This window comes from Triticum urartu, chromosome 6A (genome assembly GCF_056163025.1).
Source record: "Triticum urartu cultivar PI428250 chromosome 6A, HENAU_Tu73, whole genome shotgun sequence".
Classification (NCBI taxonomy): Eukaryota; Viridiplantae; Streptophyta; class Magnoliopsida; order Poales; family Poaceae; genus Triticum; species Triticum urartu.
Window position 1 is genome coordinate 321,644,867 of NC_141878.1, and position 10,031 is coordinate 321,654,897.

The following is a 10,031-nucleotide window of genomic DNA, read 5'->3' on the forward strand; positions in this document are numbered from 1 at the left end:
AGAATAGTATTTCTCTGTGCGCTCTGGTTCATCATGGGTGGCCAACCGACATTGTACTGAAAGACTTGTAATATCTTCAATCTGCTTGCTCTTCTGCTCTTCTTTAAGATGATACTCTTCTCTTGCAGTCGACTAGTCAGGTCGAGTTGTTCTCCCTTAGTATATTTTGAATCTGTCAGGTCAGGTTGACTTGTTCTTCTTTACTATATGTTGAAGCTATCATCTGCGAAGTGTCATCACTTCTGGAGCTCTCATATTTTGAGTAGTAGGCCACATTATATTAATGCACACAACAAATTACAACGTGCATGGCATCTTTTAAAAGAATTGCAGAGATAGCACAAAGGGGTTTACAGGGAGGCAGTATTGGATTAGAATCACTTCTGCATTACAAAGAAAATCTCACTTGTTTTATGTTTTCATGCATGTCAGATATTGAACATTATCAAAATGAATATGAGAATGGGTGCACGAGAGGAATATTGTGGAACGATCCACTGGCTAACAAACTTGGCATGGTGGAGGATGGCCTATCTTATTCACCCATCAAGGTGCTTGCTCTAACTTTGCAAAGTTGTATTGGTCGCACATATTTTGCATCTGACCTCTTGCATTACTTCTACTTTGTTACACCATCTGCTTAGTTTAAGCATCATATATGAGTATATGCCATACCTATCCATTTTCTGTACCTACTCCATGTGTCGTCACACTATGTTTTTCCAGTCAAATGTTGTTCTTTCGTAATAGATGTCCAAAAGGAAGAGGGTGAGTGCAGATCCTCAAGGAGTACAAACTAGGTATTTGGAAAAGTTAGTGATACCTGTTAAATCAGATAGATCAGCAACCACAGAAAACACATGCCCAACTATACCACACTTTACCCCTACTCCAGTGGCCAAACCCCTATTAGAACTGCTGGGAGCCCAGCATCAGGTACTGTCTATGATATCAATTCAAAATTTGAACTCCTAAATTTCTGCTTGTGCCTTACCTTCTCTCCTGTATGAAAACTAATTTCAGATGAATCTCCTTGCTCAAAGGATCATACGATCTCAAAACAATAATGGGCTCTGTATTGCTCTTGTCAGTACCTCTCTCCCTTTTGCCTTGTAACGCTGTACTTAATTAATTGCTATTTGATTATGTATCATCAGTCTGCACTTGAGCTTCATTATCCTCTGTTTCTTCCAATATTATTTGATCTATATTTACTCTTTGCAAAATGTAGAGTAATGGCAACGCTTATAAAGAATTTTCTTTGGGGAATTTATTGAATTATCCTTCCATCAACATGGAGAAGGGCTTTGTTCAGCTCGTGTTAAAATGTAATGTAAGTTCATCCTTCTCAAGCCTTCAAACTTTGTTCTAGTATAGATTTGGATAGGCATCATTTCCTCCACTTTTGTTTGCTTTGTTGTTTACATCAAATTGGATGCTTGCAACAACTACCAGTTTCAAATTATAGTTGTAAAAACATGTTCCTTATGCAGAACAGATCCATTTATTTGCTTATATAATTGTGAAACCTGTTACGTGTCTCCTTGTTTCTCTTTCAGACTCGTATCTCTTACGCCAGGCAGAACTTTAGGGAAGATAGTGAGCCAAACCATCTTCAGGACAGCGAGATGACCCCAAGGTCCTGTCTTGATGAAGACAGTGAGTTGAAGCTACTCACCAGCAGGTGTGAGACAACCTCTGTGTAGTCGCTGCCTCAATCAGTTCGACTTCTTCAGTCTCAACTGAAAGCAGAAAGGCTTGCTTCAGCTCAGCTCCGACTTGAAGTCAAAGATGCAATGAGGATGTCAGAGGACTGCCGTGCGCACCATCATGCCTTAAATCTAGTGTTGATGCATCTATCGTTGACACAACTGAGGTCTACTCAGCTTCTTCAGCTGTTTGGGGGGCCCGACCTGGCCAGGCCTAGTGCCTTCTGAAGTGCTCTCAGTTTTGTATATACTTTCGTTGGCGCATTTATTTGCACTGGTGGCGAACTTTGATGCCCAGTGGATGTAATATGTGTGATAGCTGTGACAGCCTAGCGTAAGTTGCTTGCTTATTTATTTCCTTGTTATCTTGTTTATTTGTTTGCTTGTAGTCATTGAAGTTCTTTTTCCGCAGTTTGCTAGTGGCTGCAATAACCTATTTTTTAAAACTAGGCCACAATAACCATGGGCTAATATTTACTGTAGTGACACTGGGCCTCCTACGGGCCGTAGAAATAGTGGGCCTTCTACGGGCCATAGAAACAATGGGCCTTCTACGGGCCATAGAAACAATGGGCCTTCTACGAGCCGTATCATCAATGGACCTTATATGGGCAGTATGATCGATTGGCCAAACATGGGCCAATAACAGGCCGCATTATGGCCGTAAATGGGCTAGAGTTGGAATCGTCCGCTCATGGGCCGACCATAACGGGCCATCGTTAATAGGCCATATTTGATGACGCTATGAAAACGGCCCAACGTATTAACGGACCACAAATGGGCCGACTGTAACCACGGGCTGAATTTGGCCCACAAGAAGAAAATGATAGTAACGGGCCATAAGTAAACGAATGCTGGAAATGAGCCCAAGAATAAATGGGCTTTGAGAAGGCCGAAAGATAACATGGGCTGGAAACGGCCCAATGGAATAACGGGCCATTAATGGGTATAAAGTGATACACTGTTCATCACGGGCCAGTTTCACCATTGGCCGTTAATGGGTGTAAAGTGATACACTGTTCATTACGGGCCAGTTTCACCACGGGCCATTAATAGGCCAAGAGTTACATAGCGCCTCATATGGGCCGAAAGATGTCATGGGCCATACATGGGCCATAAGTGAAAACGGGCTGGAATCATATTGGGTGCCCAGATGACGCTACTGGGCCTAATTCAGATAGGGTGTAACGGGCCTTGGGTTAGCGGGCTGTAAATGGGCTATATCGAACATGCCATTAACATGCTTTACATGGGCCGGCCCGCCACCTTTTGACCAAGTCAAACGGGCCGACCTTTTCACAGGAATGGTCCTCTGTTGGGCCATGCCACATGTTGACGTATCATAGGCGCCTTCTGTCCAATGAGTGGATGACATCTGTCCCAACGATGAGCCGACACGTGTTTCCTCTAGCCAATGATGATTTTACATGTGGAAAATCCCCAGTGGTCGGGGCTGTTAACGGGTTATCGGATCCAAAACCCGACCCGATAGCTTAACGGCGTTCCGTTATGGTGGATGCCACGTGTCGGTCACCCTTGACGAAAGCACTTCTGTGATGTGAGATTTATCATCATGGAAGTGGACACTTCCGTGATGATAATTTTGGTAATGTCATGGAACACTTCTACGACAGCACAGGTATGACTATCTTGATTCTATCATAAAATCGTCATGGATGTACATGCATGACAGAGAATGCGACCTACTGTGACAAACACGTATCATCACGGAAGTGTATTTTTTATAGTGTTACTAGGGACACGGTATTTGTTTATGTATTCACACATGTATTTAAGTTTCCGATCAATACAATTCTAGCATGAATAATAAACCTTTATCATGAATAAGGAAATATGAAATAACAACTTTGTTATTGCCTCTAGGGCATATTTCCTTCAAAACTATCATGCTACAATGCCTTACATTGCTCCATTATTTTGCAGGGAACAGTTATCCCTCGATCAAAATCAGATCCGTCGTGTTTCGCACTCCTCCCTCGTAAGTGTGGACACACTTGCTTACAAAAAACTGGAACAAGTGGAGATGCTCTACCATGCCGTCCATGTCCTTGTCAATCCGCAGGAGGCGTGGTGAGCAATCTTCAATTCATCACCTTGTTTCAGAAAATCTACAAGTCGTCATGTCAGGAAACAAAAATCTTCAAGTCATCAAGTCAAGTTAACAAGATCTTCAAGTCATCGGACGAGGGAACCATCATGACTTTGTTGAATCCGCTTCTTCAAGAAAACTTACCGCACCAGCAATACTACTACCACAAACGAAGACTGGATGACACTTTAGCACGTCATATCACTCAAACCCACTAGGCCCAACTAGCCCACCTAACGCGCGGGAAAGCCCCGCCCTCATCATTTTGTACTGGATTTCTATCGATCGATCGCACGAAAAAGCGAAAGAAAAGAGTAGAAAATGTTACACTTTGCAAGTTCAAAAGGAAAAGGCGGCACACTTAAAGCACACCTGTCATGTTCGGTTCACCCCCCCGATAGGGGACTTGCGTTGTCTTGCATTTTCATTGACATGTGAGACTACAATTGAATAAACCGATGATAGCCGAAATATAATCGCCGCCAACCATCAGCTGAGAAGAGAGAGACGGGGTGGGAGAAGAGATCGGCCGGCCGCCACGCGCGGGCTCCAAGAAATATGGTGATAATGTGAGGTGGGCCATGCGGGAGTCCGTACCGCTCCCAAGCCTGCTTCTAACCGCCCTGGTCCACCAAAAAAACCCTCTCCCTAGTGTAGTGTTTCTGTGTCATGCGAGTGGTGCTCCACGCGACAGTACATGCACATGGTATTAACTTTTTGTTAAAATATTTCCAAAATGTAACCGTTTACATTCAGTTTGTATGAAATCCGGTTGGGTTTGCATGCATTTCAGCCGTGTTTGCGTGAATTACGTACAGTTGGTTTGAGTTGTTTCGAAACTGTATGCTGCTAGTGTTGGATGGCTGCCTCCCGCATCCGTGTCTGCGGACAGATGCGAGAGGTTTTTTGCAGGTTGCCATTAAGTTTTATATGAAAATTGAACTTGGAATGCATCGCGTCTATACATTAATGTATAATTGTGGACTATTGTTTGATCGATCGCTAGGCCAAGTAGTACTACTATTAACTACTCCCTAGGTCGATGAAAAACTGTACATCTAGCATTAGAATTTTTTCCAACAAAGAGTGTAAATCTACACTTCCAATGCACTTAGCCTATAATCTAATCACTATTGATTGACTAATGCAACAACTTGTGCTCTAGCTATTGGCTGCATGTCTATCCTTAATTATAGCATGCAACAACCTTCATTTAATCTTCTTCTCTCAATGGTCGCATGCACACATAAGTTTGCTACTTTTGGGCGTTAATTATGCCATGAGTTCTGGTTCCTCTTGGTCAATGTGTAAATCTCTATATGTACAATATTTCATGGACGGAGGGAGTTGCGCACAGGGCAAGTTCACCGGGCTGCCGTGTTTCACACTCCTCCATCGTAAGTGTGGAGAGAATAGCTTTCATCAGAAATAAACAATGAATAGTATAAAAGAGCTCGGTTTCCATGCTCGTTCTCGATATCGGAAATAATACTTTCTTTCGCCGACATGTGCGACGTCGACCATGCTAGTCCACTTGCCATGCACCAACACTAGAGTGCATGTAACATCCCAAATTTTCAATTTGGAATGTTATACATTAGATCATCATTGCATATCATGTTTTATTGCATTTTGGTTGATCCTAGAAATTTCACGCAACTCGAGGACCTACGAAGAGAGTTGGGGATTTCGTTATTTTCATATTTGAGTTTTTCCCGAATTATGAAAAGAGGATCGTTTGATTTTAATTATTTTTCTCTGAAATATTTCTTTTATTAAAAATAAAAGAGAGGGGATAAAATGACTTCCTCAAAATAAAGAAATATCAGAGATTGAATATTAAAATCAAATAAGGTTTTTATTCGGAGTTTTGTCGCTATTTTATTTGAATTAGGAAAAATATGCGGTTTTCGAATTTGCATTTTAGGCACAAATAAATGTTCACCTTGTCCGGCTTATTTTTAAAGGACGGGGAAAATTTATTTCGGTATTTTTGGAGTCAGCTTAGTATTTTCTTTTCTTTTTTCTGCACATCGAAATTATTCAAAAAAAAGTCAACTAACTTAGGGCCGTACTCGGCCATGTTTCCTTAGGCCGGCCCCCTTTAAAGCCCGAGACCCCCGAGCCCCCCAGCCCACCCGAAACCCTAGCCCCGCCGCCTCCCGATCCGCCGCCGCGAGCGCGCCGTCGCCGCCCCGCCGCTGCGCCGCCTCGCCGCCTGCGCCGCCGCACCACCCCGCCGCCTCGCCGCTGCCGCGCTACCGCACCGGAACCCGCCGCCGCCGCAGGACCCCGCCGGAGTTCGACGTAGCCGCCATTTTTTTTAAAAAACCGATCGGTTTTATTTCCTAAACCCTACATCCGTTTTTTAGATCTGGTTCGGTTTATTTTTTCGGTTTAGTTATTTAGCGAACGCCTGTTTTTACGTTCGGTTTTACGAATGGTTTTCACCCTTTAGCCGCAGACAGCGAACGTTCGTTCGTTAGCCTGTTTGTCAGTTTTTATTTTTCTCGGATTTTTCCGTGATTATTTTCGATTGCGATTCCTGATCCAGTTTTCATTCTAGTATAACTTTTCGCTCGTTTATCGGAATCGGGCGATTTAAGCGCTTAGAGTTTCGTCTCGAAACCCTCTTTCCGTTTAACCAACTTAAACAAGTTTTTCCTACTGTAAAATTTGACCTAGGTCCAGATTAGTAAATGAAGCTTGTTTCTCTCACCGTTTGAGTTTTGTTGCTTCGTTTGATTTGATTCTTTTTGCAAACGGAGTTCTTAAGTTGAACTTTCTGGTTAGATCTCTTATTTGAGTTTTACCCATGGTTTTGCTTGATTGCTTATTGTATGCTTGTTTGATTGCGATAGAGTACCCGGAGTGCGAAGCATGCTACATCGAGTCTCTAGGTTTCGCGGATCATCAGCAAGGCAAGTAACACTTTGCTCATACCTCTTACTACCCAGTTTTGTTGCATTAGATGAACCCTCAAACAATGCATGGTTAGGATCTGAATTAAATTGTGGGGTTTGGGAAGTAGATAAGGTAGAACCTATTCACATATTTATTATCAAACCCTGGGAGTTACTTCTACGTTGCTTATATTGCTATGCTATGCTAGTAGACCTGGATTGGGTTCGAGTGTATTCATGACAGCTGTGAGATGTTAATTAATGGTTCAAGTTAAGGTGGCAACTTTAATACACATCTGGGTGGATTGAGGCACCTGGGGTATCCAGTGATTGCCTGTATTTTTGGTAATCCCGGGGTACCGTGTGATTTTCCTATGGACCTCCACCCAGGCTCAAAGAGATCATAAGATTATTCATACTGGAAACTTCCATGTGCAGCCACATGCCATTATGGGTCTGGCATAGTTGAGTAAGTTGTGGGAAACCTTTCCATGATGGGCTATCAGATGTAGGGGATTGTAGGTGTACCAACCTATCTATCGGTTAAGGGGACCTCTTCGGAAAGACTGTGTCTCGGTCATCCGTTTCTCAAACATCATGTAGTGCGAGAACACCAATGGAAGAGATCGAGTCTTGTGGGGAAAAGTGCACAAACCTCTGCAGAGTGTATAAACTAATCATGGTTAGCCGTGTCCCCGGTTATGGACATCTTGAGTATCTAGTTCTTGGATTATCATGTGGATCTCATCACTCTTAATATAATTTGATTGGGTTTAATGATGAATACTTTTAATTGGGATTGAGTTGGGTGAACCTTCTCAATGTTTAACAACTACCATGATAGTTAAATAAAATTTATTCCTTTGCAGTAGGGAAAAATTGGCTTTACGCAAAAACATATCAACCATACAGCCTCCACCAACCATATATGCATATAGTGATAGCTTTAATTCTATTCATTACTCTCTTGTGTTACTTTGCCAGCATATTCTATGTGCTGACCCATTTTCGGGCTGCAACATATCATGTTGCAGACTTTGCAGACGACGAGTAAGGAGCCATAGGTCATGGTCTTTCACTCAGTGACGCCGTTGGAGTTGATGGACTCACTTTATCTTCCGAGCCTTCCGCTGTTATCGTTTTAGAAGGCCTTAAGCCATATTTATTGTAATAAGTTCTCTTTTGAGACATTCGATGTAATAAGTGTGTGATTGCCACTCTATTATAAATCCTTCAAGTACTGTGTGTGTCAGCATTACCGATCCAGGGATGACACTTATACATAGAGATCAGACTGTTTGAGGTTTGGTCGCTACAAAGATGGTATCAGAGCACACGCTGACTGTAGGACACGACCACTAAGCTAAAGCCCTAGATCACTATTCTCTTCTCATTTCTAACTCCTCTCCTTTTTCTACTCTTTAGGATGGCGGACGCAAGGAACAAGTTTGCGCAACCGGATGAAGACGCCCCTTTTGGAAGACACTTGAAGGAAGTCACTAGGTACATGAACATTGGAATACCAAGCTTCACCGGGACTTACAATGCCACTTTACCAGAAGAGGAGCGCTGGATGATTCAAGTTCAAGTTCCAGGAAGGACATTCTCGCCAGTCACTTAGCCGATAGAGTTTTCTTTCGATGCACCAACCTAGAGTCTAGGAAAGAGTATGGCAGCCCACATCACCATGGGACGCATTGGAGAAGTTTACCACAAGGATCTCAAGGATACTATCTACCAGATTTGTGGGCGCCGAGATGAGCAATGGGAGATGATCAGCACCAGGAAGGATAGATCCATTGCAGCTTTCATCCAGGAGTTAAACTAGTATATTCGCCACCAGGAGAACTAGATGTGCGCATGAATGATAGATCTGAAGAAGGCGATGACCAGGATCACGGAGCTTGAAGAAGAACTCAAGGCTACTCGTGAAGATTATGAGGAGGAAATCGTTATACTAGTGGAGAGGAATGACGATCTGGAAAGGAAGCTAGGAGTATTCATGGGAGACCCCGCACCAGGAGGAGAAGACAAAGAACCCAAGGAGATTCGTCTGGAGGACTACATCATCATCGACGACACCGACTCGGACCCTGGCGATAGCGATGATGACTATGTTGATGAAGCTGGAGCAGATGTCATGGAGTCTTCGACTGATCAATATTTCTAGTTGACCACCAAAACAGTAGTAGTAGTCTACCATGTAAATAGTATAGTCCAAGCACTTTGTAACAACAGATCTAGATTGATTGTATGCCCTTGCTTGATTGATTGAGTGATATGATTGTGTTTGTCTCATGTGCATATGGGTAGTGTTTTCTCACTAGACCTCATTCTATTCTATTCAATTCTCTCTAAACCCTCATATGCCTCCGAGACGTGACCCCGGATTTACCTTTCCACTGGAGCTCACTCAGTTGATCCAGCAGCAGAATACCCTGATGCAGTTGTTAGTTCAGAACCAAGGCAACAACAACAACAACAACAACAACAACCCACCACCACCAGCAGCAGTTGACAACTTAGCCTGTTTTTTGAGGTTGCAGCCACCGGTGTTTTCCAGTAGCACCGAGCCGATAGTTGCAGATGATTGGCTCCGCAGGATTGGAAGGGAGTTAACCACTGCAGGATGCACATATGCTGAGAAGGTGCATTTTGCCGCACATCAATTGGATGGACCAGCAGCCTCATGGTGGGAAAATTACACTGTCACTTATCCTATAGCCATTATCACAGATCAGTTCCAGCAGGCTTTCCGTACTGCCCATGTATCAGTAGGAGTTATGGCCATGAAGAAGCGTGAGTTCCGCAACTTACGCGAAGGAGGACACACTGTTGGCCAGTATGTGGATGAGTTTAGTAAGTTAGCACGTTATGCCCCAGATGACGTTGCTACGGATGCAGCTAAGAAGAAGAAGTTTCTGGAAGGACTGAATGATGAGCTGAGCATGCAGTTGATGGTAGCACATTTCAATAACTACCAGGAGTTGGTGGATAGAGCTCTCATGCTTGAAGGGAAGCAGCAGCAGATTGACAGCCGCAAGAGGAAGTATGCACAAGGGAAGTATAATTCTGGAGCCCAGCACAGACCCCGTTTCACCCCGAATTTGGGAGGACTTGTTCATAACCATGGAGGCCACACTCATAATGGAGGAAGTTCGCACAATCATAGTGGCCCCAAGAACGGCAATGGTAATGGAGGAAGTAGCGGACAGAACCATTCCAACCCGGTAACACCCACCAAGAAGGATCTAAGCCACGTTACTTGCTACAAGTGTCAGAAGACTGGACATTACGCCAATGAATGTC